The sequence below is a fragment of the Protopterus annectens genome, chromosome 9.part0 (genome assembly GCF_019279795.1).
Source record: "Protopterus annectens isolate FY-2018-M chromosome 9.part0, PAN1.0, whole genome shotgun sequence".
NCBI classification, from domain to species: domain Eukaryota; kingdom Metazoa; phylum Chordata; order Ceratodontiformes; family Protopteridae; genus Protopterus; species Protopterus annectens.
This window is the reverse complement of record NC_056743.1, coordinates 818,035,481-818,052,430: the sequence shown is the minus strand read 5'-3', so window position 1 is coordinate 818,052,430 and position 16,950 is coordinate 818,035,481. Positions and strand designations below refer to the sequence as shown.

The following is a 16,950-nucleotide window of genomic DNA, read 5'->3' as shown; positions in this document are numbered from 1 at the left end:
AGTCAATTTTCATCATGCTGTTTAATAAACTTAAATAAAAGTGCCTATACATTACAGTACAGCCCTGAAAGCCACAACAGATAAAGTATTACCTGTTGCCAAGTGGGCAAACTTTACTTGAAGTGAAATGGCCAAACCAGCTGTTCTATACAAAAACAGTATCAGTTTGTCAAACTGGCTTCCTGGTACGCATAGCAAATAACACTAATACATAAAAGGTTGCAATTCATGTCCTACTCTGTCCATGATCACAAGTGAGTACTAACTGTTACATCATACAGTCTCTCTATAAGCAAATGCCCACCAAAACATTAAAGACTGACCCCAAAGAAACTAAGTAAATACTGCAAAGCATTCTGAGCCCTACTTTCAGAAACAATCTTACAAGATCTCAATCTGTACAGTCAGCCAGAAGCAATCACAGTTTTGACATCACATAAGACATTGTACACTGATGACATTGTGGGATACAAAGATGTCATAGTATGAAGTTAGCTAACATGATGCCACTTCCAACCAAAAGTGAAAAATATTCTGACACATGGAAAGCGAGAGGGCGATATTTGGTAGACATAAGCAACTTAGACAGCCAGTCTCAAGCTCAGAGGGCTCTGACTGTTCAACAAGAGGTAAAGAAAAGTTGTGTAAAATCTTCACATAACCATAGATGTCCTTCTCTTCTGTGTTGCAGTACTCTTGGTGTAGGATTTCCTGCCTCAGGCGACCCATACATCACCTCCAATATAAAAGCTTCAGCTTGGCTGTTGTAGTTGAATGGGATGATACACATAGGACCATAAACCAGGGGCTTTAAATGTGACGTCTGCGCACATGGACCTCAGAACATGAAAGCCAAGAATTGTTGAAATCGAGTAGCATGTGATGTCAGCCATAGGATCAGAGAGCCATTTGATGTCTAAATAGGTCACAGGGTAGGTTATAATCACTATGAGACCTAAGACAGGTCAATAATGAGAGAGAATAGAGAAAGGGACTTCGGTGGGTGGGAAGGAATACTGCAACATGGAGGACACCTATGGTTATGGTAAGATTTTACACAACTATTTTATGTCCTTCTATTCCTATGTTGCAGTATTCATGGTGTGAGACTACCACAGCTTAGATGGAAAGAAAGGAGGAGGTAGAAGTGGCCAATTCAACAAAGCCCTGCAGAATTGCTCTGGCAAAAAATGTGTGCCCTGGAGACATTGTCTAGCTTGTAGTGTTCAGTGAAAGTGTGAATGGTGGACCATGTGGCTGCATCCATGATGGATGCAGTGTCAAGGCCCTATAAGAAGGTCTTGGAGGTTGCCACTGCTCTGGTGGAGTGAGCCTTTACTACCTGCGGGAGTTTTTTTGCCATGGTGTGCGTAACATTGGCAAATGTTTTTCCTAATCCAATATGCGCTGGTTTGTTTGGAGAAAGCCTTGCCCAGGGACCTGGGGTGGAAACAAACAAAAAGCTGATTTGATTTTGTCTAGGTAAAACCTTACCTGTCAGTGAACATCCAGGGAGTGGAGTATTCTCTCACTTTGATTGGAGGGAGAGGAGAAGAATGTGGGTAGGTGAATAGACTGGTTCAAGGAATGATCATGGACCACTTTAGGCATAAAGGAAGGGTTGGTTCGTAGAGTTACCCTGTCCTTGTGGATGGTAGTGCATGGAGGATAAGCCATTAGGGCCTGGAATTCTGACACCTTCCTGGCTTAAGTGACAGCCACAAGCAGTACTGTCTTCCATGTGCACATTACAAGAGTAGCTGTACTAGTAGGTTCAAATAGGAACTGTGTCAGCTTTTCGAAAACAAAGTTCAGGTCAAAGGATGGTGGGATGGGATTTCTTGGTAGTCTAATGTGCAAGACCCCTATTAACAACAACTTAAAATCGAGCCTGGCTAGCAGGGGAGGGTCTAGTGGCAGGCAGGCTGAAATTGCTGAAAGGTGGACTTTCACTGAAGAGCATGAAAGTCCCCTCTTAACTCGGTGACACACAAGCAAAAACTAGGGGTGGATCTGCGATGGATGGATTCCTGCCTTTGCCCAGACACCATTTGGAAAATCTCTCCCATTTAGCCAAGTAAGACTTCCTTATAGTAGGTTTCCTGGCCTCCCTCAGGACTGAAAGCACATCCTCGGAGTAGTGGTGCCTGAAGGGAATTGAAAGTTTATCACCCACAGTGCGACTGCCAACATCTCCAAGTGTGAGTGGATGAGGGCTCCATTTTGTTGTCAGAAGGTCCACCTTGTGGGGTAACTTGGGGTGATTGCCCTTGGTTAGAGTGAGAAGGGGGAACCAGTGCTGCCTTGGCCAGTAGGAGTTCACCAGCAAGATTTTTGGTTTGTCTCCTTTTTTTCAGGAGGACTTTTTGAATTAATGGGAAGGGTGGAAAGGCATACAGAAAACATCCCCTTCCATGAAATGCTGAATGTGTCTATTCTCTATGCTAATAAAGGGTGGGTATTGGAGCAGAAAGTATGCAGCTGTCTGTTCTGGGGGGAGGCAAACAAATCTACTTGGTGTGCCCCACTGGTGGACAATATCTAGAAAAACATTCCTGTCCAGCATCCATTCGTGATTTGGAGAGGATGTCCTGCTGAGAAGGTCTGCTTGTTTGTTGTCCTGAGAGGGATGTAGGATGCTTGCAGGGACAAGTTGTGCTGTGAAGCTAAGTCTCAAATTAGTAAGGTTAGTCTGCAGAGATGGTAGGCTTTTGTCCCTCCCTGCTTGTTGAAGAATCACACGACTGGGGTGTTGTCTGCTGTTATTAGAACCCCAGGTTGTAAAAGGAGAAGGAAGGCTTTAAATGCCAGGAGGACTGCGTCATTTCCCTCATGCTGACATGTTTTTTCTTGATGGAAAGGTGCCACTTTGCTTGTACCCTGTAATTTGACATTGTAGCTCCCATCCTAAGTCTGATGCATCTGTATATGCAAGAACTGGGTTGGGATGGGTAACTGCAGTGAAAGGCTTGGGTTCAGTTGAATTTGCTGAATCCACCATTTTAGTTTTGACTGTAGGCAGGGCAAAAGGGTAATTTAATTGCTCTAAAGGATGCTGGTGTTGCGACCACACATTTTTTAGATACCACTGCAGCTTTCACATGTGCATTCTGTCTAGTGGTAGCATGGTAATGGTGGCTGCCATTAGGCCCAAGATTTGTAGAAATTGCCTTGCAGTTATCTGTTGGGTCTGCATAAGGGTTTTGAAGTGGGAGGACAAGGAGTTGACTTTGCCCTGGGGAAAAAGGCTTTCATTATGTCTGTCCTGAACTTGTAACCCAGAAAATTTTTGCCTTGTTCTGGGGTCAAGGAAACTTTTGGGTAGTTGAGGGTGAACAGTCTTTGAAGCAGGCAAATGGTGAACTGTAAATGGGTTTGCAGGGTTTCATTGCATTCTGCCAGAATCAGGATGTCGTCCAGGTAAGGGTAAATGTCAATCACTTGTGTTCTGTAATAGGTTGGCAGGTGCCAGGCAATTTGTGAACACTCAGAGCAGTGGACAAACCAAAGGGCAGTGCTGTAAATTGAAAGTGAGAGGAAGGTCCAGAAAAACCTAAGAATTTTCTGTGGGAAGGTTGTATGAGGATGTGCAGATAGGCTTCTTTCAGGTAGTGTGTGGCCATAAAGGCCTGGGCTGGAATAAGAGGGAGTAAGGTTTGTAGGGACAACATTCCGAAGGTGGGAACCTTTAAGAATAGGTTTAGAAAGGAAAGGTCTAGAATGGGCCTCCATGGCCCATCTTTTTTGGGGACCAGAAACAGCCTTATTGGCCTGGTGGAACAGGTTTTATTGTTTCCAGGTTCAGAAGTTCTTGTAAAATTTGTGGGAAGAAGTGCCTCTGATTTCTTGGGGGAAGGGCACATCCCTTAAAGGGGGCCTTTCTTTCCAAGAAAGGAAGTATCCTTTTTGAATGATAGCAAGAACCAATTTGTCTATAGTGGTTTTCCAAAAGGAGAGGCAGTGGGTGAGGCAGACAGAAAGGGGAAGGTGGGCAAGGCAGTCACGCATTGTTGGGTCCTCCTCTGTCTTGAAAGAGATTAGTGGGGGGCTGAGAGACAGCTGGCCTGGAAGAGGTTTGTCTTCTGGTCCCTCTTTCGTGTCTGGAAGAGGGAGGCCCACCAGAGGAGGGGTTTCTTCTGAAAAAAGTATTTTTTCAGGGTAATTTCTGTAACACTTACGAATAGGAGACACAAGGAGATGCTTGATGTCTTGCAGTTCCTTACTCTTTTCTTGTAGATTTTTAAAAAGGTTTGCTGACTGTTTACCAAAAAAAAAGTTAGGATCTAGAGGAACATCTAAGATTTTAGACTTGAAGTCCTCAGTTAAGTGTTGTAGGCGTAGCCACGAATATCTTCTAATTACAGATGCAGAGGTCGCAGACCTTGCAGATGCCTCTGTAGCATCATAACTACATCTAATGGAATGCCTGACTACTTGGCCAGCCAGAGATTGTTTAGATGCTATATCAGGTATAGTAGGGCAGTCTGGAGAAGCAGCCAGAAGACAAGGCTTAAGAGACCAGGTCCAGAGCATATTTGGTCATATGCATTTGATAGTTGATGGCTCAAGGCCAATGTGGAAGAGGTGTAAACCTTCTTTCCAATTCTATCCATAGTTTTACTGTCCTTGTCTGTAAATAGGAGAGAGGCAGACAGAATGAGTCTGGATTGTTTATAAGGTGATACTGCAATCACAGCAGGGCCTGCCAGGGGTGGTTTGACTAGAAATTTCTGGTCATCAGGCAATTTGTAGAAGTGATCAGACCCCTTTGGGGAGGTGGCTGGGAGTCCCGGGTCTTAGATGCTGAGGAAAAGGCATCTAAGTATGCAAGGATGACAGGAAGAATTGTAGAAGGGGAGGCAGATTCCACTTGTAGCAATTCAAAATATCTTTGAGTATCAGACATTTGGGAAGTGTCCCATTTGAAGTATTCTTTCATTTTGTTATAGTCCCTCCAAAGGGATATCCTCAGGAGGAGTCCCTTTGATGGATTTTCATCTGGGGAGTAATATTCTTGAGGACATGCTATTTGGGAAGTGTAAGAGAGATTCATCTGAAGAGGAATAAGTCTCTTGTTTTTCTTCCCTGTCTTGTGAAGTGGGCAGTGGGAGAGAGGAGAAAGAGGCAGGCCTAGGGTTTAGAAGAGGAAGGGTAGAAGGAGAAGAGGCTGTGGGCCTAAGGGCCATGAAGGCCTGCATCAAAAAAGAGGTGATGGACTGTCAAATCAGGTAGGCCTTCTGCAGGTGTAGCCAGATATTGTTTCTTTTTTGAAGTAGTCTTAGGTGAAGGCCTGGAATCAGGTGCCTGACTAAGGGTAGCGGTTTCAGGAGGAGGGATCCTGGTCGGAGGCCCAACTGTGGCTGGTTTCCCCTTGACATCTGCTGTAGCCCATGCCTGACTAAGATCCGTGGAAGTGCAAGTCGTCAACTGACAGGCTGCTTCCTCGAAGGTTGCCAAAGTAGACGGATCTGACTGGCCCTCAACTCCTAAATCAGCAGCTGGTGGGCGTCAAAAGCGGAGAAGCAGTGGAAGTGGTCCTAGGTATCTTTGCCCTCTTCCTCAGAGGTTCAGTCAGGCCTTCCAAATTGGGCTCCATCCTTTGCGTTAACTTTTTAAGTCACTGATTTTCTAAATATAGATTGAGAGCAACAAAACTGGAGAAATAAGCCAAAATGCAAAATTTTCTTTTATTAAGATTTCCACATCAAACATTAAGCGCTTTCATCCACACTGGACTTGTTCAGACTGAATTATGAGGCTAAAAACTTCCATGCTTTTAATAGGAACTCAAAACACATGACTGCATAATTAATAATGTAACCTTTTCCTTTTTAGGAAAGCTAGCCAAAACATGGTATTTTCTGGCAAATTCAGCACAGCTCAGGAGGATACTTCAATATGCAAAAAGTGCAGAGAAACAAAACAGCTTTGAATTAACTTTCCAAAAATATTGATAATTATACCAAACAGTACAATACAATGTTCCTAAAAAATTACAGCAACAAAAACATAAGGAAAAAAAATGCCTTCCTCTTGTCAGTCAAAAACACATGAACATGAGTTAAGGTGACAAAAAATATTTAGTCTGAAAAAATACTGTTTCAGCTACCCAAGCACAAACTAGTGCAATGCACATTCACGTACATTGCTGAGGAGAAAATCACACACAAAACCCACCACCACACATTTTAGCGGTTCATAGGTATGTACTTGGCTATCTGCCCGAGGGCATTTATAAGCCTAGCCAGAGTGTGTCGGCTTTCGCCGCCCCATTGATTAATTAACTGAGCCTCTGTCAAGCAGAGCCAATGACGTGATCCCAGGGGTGTACTTTCTGTTACCCATCCACTCATCAAGGCTTCTCTTGAAGAGTGTTAGTGAGGGGCTCTGCCTAATGTAGTTAGGAATTTTGTTCCAAAGCATGGGGGGGTCTCTGTGACAGGAATCTATCCCCTCCAGCATGTTCTATTTATTGTTCTGGCGAGGTTTAGCTCACTGGAGCACATGACTCGCAGTGACTTGATTTCTTTAGGTGGAGCATGTCCATCAATTCTGAGTTGGACATGGCTTTGAAAGTCGGGCACAGATCACCTCTGAGTAAGCGATATGCCACTGAGTACAGCCGGAGTTTTTTCAGTCAGGCTGTATAGGACATATGTTTGAGGCCAGTAATCCTCTTGGTAAGGTGCTTTTGTGGTCTTTCAAGCTGTTGAAAGTGTCTTGTGAGGTACATCCCAAATGGGGCATTGTACTCTATGATGGGTCTGATGAGTGACGAGTAGAGGGGCACTATAACCTCTATTTCTAGATGGGAGCCCCTTAGTAATTAGATGGGCCACATAGGACTTCCTAACTACTTTGGCAATATGACTGTCAAAGGAGAGATTACTGTCTACCTGGGTCCCCAGATCTCTTATTACCTCTTCTGTATTAAGGGGGCTGCCTCCAATGTGGTAATTCGTGAGTGATTTGTTTTTCCCAAATGGGATGACTATGCATTTTTTGGCACTTAGCTTGAGGCCACGACTTTGACAGCAGGTGTCCGTCTCAGTAAGGCCTTTTTGGAGGATGTCCGTTTCAGCCGGAGAGTCAAATATGGCTCACAGTTATCGGTGAACTTGGTTAGCCGTAGTCCTCCTGCGTTTGCCTGTACTTCTGAGAAATATATGCCGAACAGTAGGAGTCCAAGAACTGAGCCTTGCGGGACACCACTTGTGACTGGTTTAGAGTCAGACCTGGAGCCCGCTATTCTTACCGTGTGAGTTCTGTCTGTAAGCCAGTTGGCAACCCATCTTGTGACGTAGGGGTTTATGTTCAGGCTGGTGAGTTTTTCTATAATACCAGAGTGAGTGTCAAATGCCTTGGCGACATCAAGGTAGGCTGTGCGAAACACCTTTCCCTCGTCTATGGCCTTGGTAACGGTCTCGAAGAAGTCAACCAGGTTTAGTAGGCATGATCTGCCCTTAAAGCCGAACTGGGTCGGGTCAAGTGTTTGGAGGTTCCCAATGTCTTTGTTAATGAGTTCCATGATGATGCGCTCCATAGCCTTGCAGACCAGGCTAGTCAGGCTTATGGGGCGATAATTACAGGGTCAGTTGTGGTTCCTCCTTTGTGGAGCGGAATAACAATTACTGTGCGCCATTCTATGGGCACGTAGCCTGTGGAGAGGCTGAGGTTGAACAGCGTGTTTAGGTGGGGGATTAGTTCGTTCTGTAGTTCGTGCAAGACGCAGCCTGGGATAGGGGTTAGTTCGTTCTGTAGTTCGTGCAAGACGCAGCCTGGGATACCATCTGGCCCCATTGATGCTGTGTTTTTGGCTTTTGAAAGGGCTGTTTTCACCTGTGCTGCTGTGATTTCCGGGACACTACACTTTTCCAGTATTGTTGTGGGCCCTTTTGAAGGTGAGAGGGAGGTGAAGTTTGCAATGAATCTATCTACCAATATGTTGACAATATCAGTAGGTTCAGTATATTTTGTGCTATTTTGCACCATCTCAAAGCATATCTACGAGTTGTCACTTAGATTTTTGACACATCTAAAGAAGGCTTTGTGGTTATCTTTGAGTCCTTGGCTATTTTTCTTTGAAGTTAGCCTTGGATGATTTTATGAGGACCTTAGTTTCTTACTGATACTGATCAGAGATGTCTTCCCCTCTTGGGATTTGCTTTTTTTCTGAACTAGTTTCCTCCTTTTGTTGTATAACCTGTTTATGGCAGGGGTCCACCAGACTAGTTTCCTTCTCTTAGGGGAGTGAGCCTTGTTTTTTCTAAAGATGGCACGATCCATGCATCCTTGTAGGTGCTCATGTGCTCATAGAGTGCAATTGTAAAGGATTCAGCATCTTGGGCAGTGTTATCCTTTAGTGTGGGGGCTGTGAAACTTATCACCTCTGACTTAAGGTGAAGTTTGCTTTAGAAAAGTTTTTCACTGTGGTGTCCTTGGTTGGGGGTGGGCTGTGGACATCCAGGGTGATTAGTTTATGGTCTGATCTAACCAGTGACGGGTTGGCGTCCGATGCAGAACACCTAGCCATCCATGTTGCTGATGACCAGGTCCAATATGTTGTGGCCTCTGGTAGGGGAGTTTACCAGCTGATCCAGGGCATTTGAGTTGAAAAATTCCAGGAAGCGCGGAGCCTAGGAGTTTGTACTCAAGTTTTCCCAGTTAATGATAGGGTAATCAAAATCTCCCAAGATCAGGGTGTTCGGTAGGACCTTCATGTTTTGCAGTGTCACCAGAAAGGCGGAGTGGTGGTCCTGGATAATGGTGGGTGATATGTAGCAGGCCACAATTTGCATTGCAGATTTGCTCGATGTTAGTTGCACATGGATGATCTCAAAGATATCATACTGCACCACTAAGCTGAAGGTGTGGGTATCCTTGATGAATATGGATACACCCCCTCCTTTTGTGTTTCGGTCCATGCTCTGTGGCCGAAATGAGTGGTACAAGTTGTAGCCCAGTAGTGCTGGAGTGCTCTATGGAGCCTTGAACCAGGTTTCAGTTACTGCACAGATGTCGACGTTCTCCATACTTAGGAGTGCTTCGAGCGCATGCATTTTGAGATTTAAACTCCTGGCATGGAGTAGCATAACCCTCAGTTTTTTACTTGTGCTGTTTAAGGAGGTGGGTTTGAATTTTGAGCCTTGCCTAAAAGGCACTATGGAGGCAGCAGAGCCTTGGCCAGTATTAGAAAGCCAAGGGGTGACAGGTGCAAGCTGTCGCAAACGCGGCAACGCAGCTTGTCGAGCATGTCATCCCAGGCTGGCGAACACTGGATCCCCTATGAATGACACCAGAAGCTTAGGCAATTGTTGAAAGTGATCATTTTTCTTTATACTGAGGTATCATTCTTGGTGAGGGCAGGATGCTACTCAGGGTCAGGGTCATAACACTGGGCTACATGATCAGAGAGCTCTTCCATGTCTCTTTTCATGTAGTCCAGGGAGAGGTCTGACTCAGGTCATTCACACCAACATGAACAATGACAGAGTCATATTTGTACTTGTTCTGGAGTGACCCGAGTGCTTGTGTTATGTGGGAGTTCTGGCTCCGACAGGCAGCTAAAAGTAACCTTCTCCTTGTCCAGCCTAGTGAGTGGGCGTCCGTGTACCTGACTATTGGAGTCACCTATTACTAGTGTGTTAGGTGCGTTATTTTGCCTTGAGGGCTGTGATTGTGTGGGTACATTGTTTTATGTGTTGTCTGGTTTGTGACAGGAGGTGCAAGTTTTGTGGGTGTCTGCTTTGGAGCTCTCTGATGCTTTTGCAGGTTTTATTTAGAGCCTCCGAGTTTGATTTTGTGTATTTATGTGCATTTTGCCAATGCTGGTTTAGTAGGTCTATGTGAGGCTGGAGGTGGTGCAAGTGTTAACCTTCTTCTCATGACTATCTGTTCCAGTCTTGGGTGGAGATCTGCCAGCCTCCAGTTTGGCTGTATAACTGCATCTCTCATATGCTAGTGTTTTGTGGTAGGAGGAGAGGGCTGTCTGTACATAAGACAGTTGTAACATTGCCTCAGGATATCCAGAGTCACCAGCTGGACTGGAGTACACCTGAAGTTGCCCTTTGGTCATGCCTGAATAGTAGGGTGAGCTGCTTGAGTCGCTTGGTTGGTGAGAGGTAGATAAAGAGCCTTGCCCACTGGACAGTCATTCAGGGTATATTAGTGCTTGCTATTAGGTCTGAGCAAGTGCTGGACTGTAGGATGCTTATTGAGTGCTTAGGTTGAGAGTTAGACTAGTTTCAAGTGAAAAACTGAAGGAGACTTAGTGGAGCCAGGAATAATTTAAGGAGGAGGTAGAAGTGGCCAATTCAACAAAGCCCTGCAGAATTGCTCTGGCAAAAAATGTGTGTGCCCTGGAGACATTGTCTAGCTTGTAGTGTTCAGTGAAAGTGTGAATGGTGGACCATGTGGCTGCATCCATGATGGATGCAGTGTCAAGGCCCTATAAGGTGGTCTTGGAGGTTGCCACTGCTCTGGTGGAGTGAGCCTTTACTACCTGCGGGAGTTTTTTTGCCATGGTGTACGTAACATTGGCAAATGTTTTTCCTAATCCAAAATGCGCTGGTTTGTTTGGAGAAAGCCTTGCCCAGGGACCTGGGGTGGAAACAAACAAAAAGCTGATTTGATTTTGTCTAGGTAAAACCTTACCTGTCAGTGAACATCCAGGGAGTGGAGTATTCTCTCACTTTGATTGGAGGGAGAGGAGAAGAATGTGGGTAGGTGAATAGACTGGTTCAAGGAATGATCATGGACTTTAGGCATAAAGGAAGGGTTGGTTCGTAGAGTTACCCTGTCCTTGTGGAAGGTAGTGCATGGAGGATAAGCCATTAGGGCCTGCAATTCTGACACCTTCCTGGCTTAAGTGACAGCCACAAGCAGTACTGTCTTCCATGTGCACATTACAAGAGTAGCTGTACTAGTAGGTTCAAATAGGAACTGTGTCAGCTTTTCGAAAACAAAGTTCAGGTCAAAGGATGGTGGGATGGGATTTCTTGGTAGTCTAATGTGCAAGACCCCTTTTAAGAATAACTTAAAATCGAGCCTGGCTAGCAGGGGAGAGTCTACTGGCAGGCAGGCTGAAATTGCTGAAAGGTGGACTTTCACTGAAGAGCATGAAAGTCCCCTCTTAACTCGGTGACACACAAGCAAAAACTAGGGGTGGATCTGCGATGGATGGATTCCTGCCTTTGCCCAGACACCATTTGGAAAATCTCTCCCATTTAGCCAAGTAAGACTTCCTTATAGTAGGTTTCCTGGCCTCCCTCAGGACTGAAAGCACATCCTCGGAGTAGTGGTGCCTGAAGGGAATTGAAAGTTTATCACCACAGTCACTGCCAACATCTCCAAGTGTGAGTGGATGAGGGCTCCATTTTGTTGTCAGAAGGTCCACCTTGTGGGGTAACTTGGGGTGATTGCCCTTGGTTAGAGTGAGAAGGGGGAACCAGTGCTGCCTTGGCCAGTAGGAGTTCACCAGCAAGATTTTTGGTTTGTCTCCTTTTTTTCAGGAGGACTTTTTGAATTAATGGGAAGGGTGGAAAGGCATACAGAAAACATCCCCTTCCATGAAATGCTGAATGTGTCTATTCTCTATGCTAATAAAGGGTGGGTATTGGAGCAGAAAGTATGCAGCTGTCTGTTCTGGGGGGAGGCAAACAAATCTACTTGGTGTGCCCCACTGGTGGACAATATCTAGAAAAACATTCCTGTCCAGCATCCATTCGTGATTTGGAGAGGATGTCCTGCTGAGAAGGTCTGCTTGTTTGTTGTCCTGAGAGGGATGTAGGATGCTTGCAGGGACAAGTTGTGCTGTGAAGCTAAGTCTCAAATTAGTAAGGTTAGTCTGCAGAGATGGTAGGCTTTTGTCCCTCCCTGCTTGTTGAAGAATCACACGACTGGGGTGTTGTCTGCTGTTATTAGAACCCCAGGTTGTAAAAGGAGAAGGAAGGCTTTAAATGCCAGGAGGACTGCGTCATTTCCCTCATGCTGACATGTTTTTTCTTGATGGAAAGGTGCCACTTTGCTTGTACCCTGTAATTTGACATTGTAGCTCCCCATCCTAAGTCTGATGCATCTGTATATGCAAGAACTGGGTTGGGATGGGTAACTGCAGTGAAAGGCTTGGGTTCAGTTGAATTTGCTGAATCCACCATTTTAGTTTTGACTGTAGGCAGGGCAAAAGGGTAATTTAATTGCTCTAAAGGATGCTGGTGTTGCGACCACACATTTTTTAGATACCACTGCAGCTTTCACATGTGCATTCTGTCTAGTGGTAGCATGGTAATGGTGGCTGCCATTAGGCCCAAGATTTGTAGAAATTGCCTTGCAGTTATCTGTTGGGTCTGCATAAGGGTTTTGAAGTGGGAGGACAAGGAGTTGACTTTGCCCTGGGGAAAAAGGCTTTCATTATGTCTGTCCTGAACTTGTAACCCAGAAAATTTTTGCCTTGTTCTGGGGTCAAGGAAACTTTTGGGTAGTTGAGGGTGAACAGTCTTTGAAGCAGGCAAATGGTGAACTGTAAATGGGTTTGCAGGGTTTCATTGCATTCTGCCAGAATCAGGATGTCGTCCAGGTAAGGGTAAATGTCAATCACTTGTGTTCTGTAATAGGTTACGGCAGGTGCCAGGCAATTTGTGAACACTCAGAGCAGTGGACAAACCAAAGGGCAGTGCTGTAAATTGAAAGTGAGAGGAAGGTCCAGAAAAACCTAAGAATTTTCTGTGGGAAGGTTGTATGAGGATGTGCAGATAGGCTTCTTTCAGGTAGTGTGTGGCCATAAAGGCCTGGGCTGGAATAAGAGGGAGTAAGGTTTGTAGGGACAACATTCCGAAGGTGGGAACCTTTAAGAATAGGTTTAGAAAGGAAAGGTCTAGAATGGGCCTCCATGGCCCATCTTTTTTGGGGACCAGAAACAGCCTTATTGGCCTGGTGGAACAGGTTTTATTGTTTCCAGGTTCAGAAGTTCTTGTAAAATTTGTGGGAAGAAGTGCCTCTGATTTCTTGGGGGAAGGGCACATCCCTTAAAGGGGGCCTTTCTTTCCAAGAAAGGAAGTATCCTTTTTGAATGATAGCAAGAACCAATTTGTCTATAGTGGTTTTCCAAAAGGAGAGGCAGTGGGTGAGGCAGACAGAAAGGGGAAGGTGGGCAAGGCAGTCACGCATTGTTGGGTCCTCCTCTGTCTTGAAAGAGATTAGTGGGGGGCTGAGAGACAGCTGGCCTGGAAGAGGTTTGTCTTCTGGTCCCTCTTTCGTGTCTGGAAGAGGGAGGCCCACCAGAGGAGGGGTTTCTTCTGAAAAAAGTATTTTTTCAGGGTAATTTCTGTAACACTTACGAATAGGAGACACAAGGAGATGCTTGATGTCTTGCAGTTCCTTACTCTTTTCTTGTAGATTTTTAAAAAGGTTTGCTGACTGTTTACCAAAAAAAAAGTTAGGATCTAGAGGAACATCTAAGATTTTAGACTTGAAGTCCTCAGTTAAGTGTTGTAGGCGTAGCCACCTAATATCTTCTAATTACAGATGCAGAGGTGAGACCTTGCAGATGCCTCTGTAGCATCATAACTACATCTAATGGAATGCCTGACTACTTGGCCAGCCAGAGATTGTTTAGATGCTATATCAGGTATAGTAGGGCAGTCTGGAGAAGCAGCCAGAAGACAAGGCTTAAGAGACCAGGTCCAGAGCATATTTGGTCATATGCATTTGATAGTTGATGGCTCAAGGCCAATGTGGAAGAGGTGTAAACCTTCTTTCCAATTCTATCCATAGTTTTACTGTCCTTGTCTGTAAATAGGAGAGAGGCAGACAGAATGAGTCTGGATTGTTTATAAGGTGATACTGCAATCACAGCAGGGCCTGCCAGGGGTGGTTTGACTAGAAATTTCTGGTCATCAGGCAATTTGTAGAAGTGATCAGACCCCTTTGGGGGAGGTGGCTGGGAGTCCCGGGTCTTAGATGCTGAGGAAAAGGCATCTAAGTATGCAAGGATGACAGGAAGAATTGTAGAAGGGGAGGCAGATTCCACTTGTAGCAATTCAAAATATCTTTTTTGAGTATCAGACATTTGGGAAGTGTCCCATTTGAAGTATTCTTTCATTTTTGTTATAGTCCCTCCAAAGGGGATATCCTCAGGAGGGGAGTCCCCTTTGATGGATTTTTCATCTGGGGAGTAATATTCTTGAGGACATGCTATTTGGGAAGTGTAAGAGAGATTCATCTGAAGAGGAATAAGTCTCTTGTTTTTCTTCCCTGTCTTGTGAAGTGGGCAGTGGGAGAGAGGAGAAAGAGGCAGGCCTAGGGTTTAGAAGAGGAAGGGTAGAAGGAGAAGAGGCTGTGGGCCTAAGGGCCATGAAGGCCTGCATCAAAAAAGAGGTGATGGACTGTCAAATCAGGTAGGCCTTCTGCAGGTGTAGCCAGATATTGTTTCTTTTTTGAAGTAGTCTTAGGTGAAGGCCTGGAATCAGGTGCCTGACTAAGGGTAGCGGTTTCAGGAGGAGGGATCCTGGTCGGAGGCCCAACTGTGGCTGGTTTCCCCTTGACATCTGCTGTAGCCCATGCCTGACTAAGATCCGTGGAAGTGCAAGTCGTCAACTGACAGGCTGCTTCCTCGAAGGTTGCCAAAGTAGACGGATCTGACTGACGGCCCTCAACTCCTAAATCAGCAGCTGGTGGGCGTCCAAAAGCGGAGAAGCAGTGGAAGTGGTCCTAGGTATCTTTGCCCTCTTCCTCAGAGGTTCAGTCAGGCCTTCCAAATTGGGCTCCATCCTTTGCGTTAACTTTTTAAGTCACTGATTTTCTAAATATAGATTGAGAGCAACAAAACTGGAGAAATAAGCCAAAATGCAAAATTTTCTTTTATTAAGATTTCCACATCAAACATTAAGCGCTTTCATCCACACTGGACTTGTTCAGACTGAATTATGAGGCTAAAAACTTCCATGCTTTTAATAGGAACTCAAAACACATGACTGCATAATTAATAATGTAACCTTTTCCTTTTTAGGAAAGCTAGCCAAAACATGGTATTTTCTGGCAAATTCAGCACAGCTCAGGAGGATACTTCAATATGCAAAAAGTGCAGAGAAACAAAACAGCTTTGAATTAACTTTCCAAAAATATTGATAATTATACCAAACAGTACAATACAATGTTCCTAAAAATTACAGCAACAAAAACATAAGGAAAAAATGCCTTCCTCTTGTCAGTCAAAAACACATGAACATGAGTTAAGGTGACAAAAAATATTTAGTCTGAAAAAATACTGTTTCAGCTACCCAAGCACAAACTAGTGCAATGCACATTCCGTACATTGCTGAGGAGAAAATCACACAAAACCCACCACCACACATTTTAGCGGTTCATAGGTATGTACTTGGCTATCTGCCGAGGGCATTTATAAGCCTAGCCAGAGTGTGTAAGGCTTTTGCCCCATTGATTAATTAACTGAGCCTCTGTCAAGCAGAGCCAATGACGTGATCCCAGGGGTGTACTTTCTGTTACCCATCCACTCATCAAGGCTTCTCTTGAAGAGTATTAGTGAGGGGCTCTGCCTAATGTAGTTTGGAATTTTGTTCCAAAGCATGGGGGGGTCTCTGTGACAGGAATTTATCCCTCCAGCATGTTCTATTTATTGTTCTGGCAAAGTTTAGCTCACTGGAGCACATGACTCATAGTGACTTGATTTCTTTAGGTGGAGCATGTCCATCAATTCTGAGTTGGACATGGCTTTGAAAAGTCGGGCACAGATCACCTCTGAGTAAGCGATATGCCACTGAGTACAGCCGGAGTTTTTTCAGTCAGGCTGTATAGGACATATGTTTGAGGCCAGTAATCCTCTTGGTAAGGTGCTTTTGTGGTCTTTCAAGCTGTTGAAAGTGTCTTGTGAGGTACATCCCAAATGGGGCATTGTACTCTATGATGGGTCTGATGAGTGACGAGTAGAGGGGCACTATAACCTCTATTTCTAGATGGGAGCCCCTTAGTAATTAGATGGGCCACATAGGACTTCCTAACTACTTTGGCAATATGACTGTCAAAGGAGAGATTACTGTCTACCTGGGTCCCCAGATCTCTTATTACCTCTTCTGTATTAAGGGGGCTGCCTCCAATGTGGTAATTCGTGAGTGATTTGTTTTCCCAAATGGGATGACTATGCATTTTTGGCACTTAGCTTGAGGCCACGACTTTGACAGCAGGTGTCCTGGGTCTCAGTAAGGCCTTTTGGAGGATGTCCGTTTCAGCCGGAGAGTCAAATATGGCTCACAGTTATCGGTGAACTTGGTTAGCCGTAGTCCTCCTGCTTGCCTGTACTTCTGAAATATATGCCGAACAGTAGGAGTCCAAGAACTGAGCCTTGGGACACCACTTGTGACTGGTTTAGAGTCAGACCTGGAGCCCTATTCTTACCTGTGAGTTCTGTCTGTAAGCCAGTTGGCAACCCATCTTGTGACGTAGGGGTTTATGTTCAGGCTGGTGAGTTTTTCTATAATACCAGAGTGAGTGTCAAATGCCTTGGCGACATCAAGGTAGGCTGTGCGAAACACCTTTCCCTCGTCTATGGCCTTGGTAACGGTCTCGAAGAAGTCAACCAGGTTTAGTAGGCATGATCTGCCCTTAAAGCCGAACTGGGTCGGGTCAAGTGTTTGGAGGTTCCCAATGTCTTTGTTAATGAGTTCCATGATGATGCGCTCCATAGCCTTGCAGACCAGGCTAGTCAGGCTTATGGGGCGATAATTACCAGGGTCAGTTGTGGTTCCTCCTTTGTGGAGCGGAATAACAATTACTGTGCGCCATTCTATGGGCACGTAGCCTGTGGAGAGGCTGAGGTTGAACAGCGTGTTTAGGTGGGGGATTAGTTCGTTCTGTAGTTCGTGCAAGACGCAGCCTGGGATAGGGGTTAGTTCGTTCTGTAGTTCGTGCAAGACGCAGCCTGGGATACCATCTGGCCCC

At 45.1% G+C, this 16,950-nt stretch overlaps 1 protein-coding gene across 1 annotated transcript in view; it reads right to left on the bottom strand.

Moving 5' to 3' along the window:
- LARP4 (La ribonucleoprotein 4) overlaps nucleotides 1-16,950 on the bottom strand; it is a gene marked incomplete in the record, with an annotated part of 1,458,174 nt that overhangs the window by 462,605 nt on the left and 978,619 nt on the right.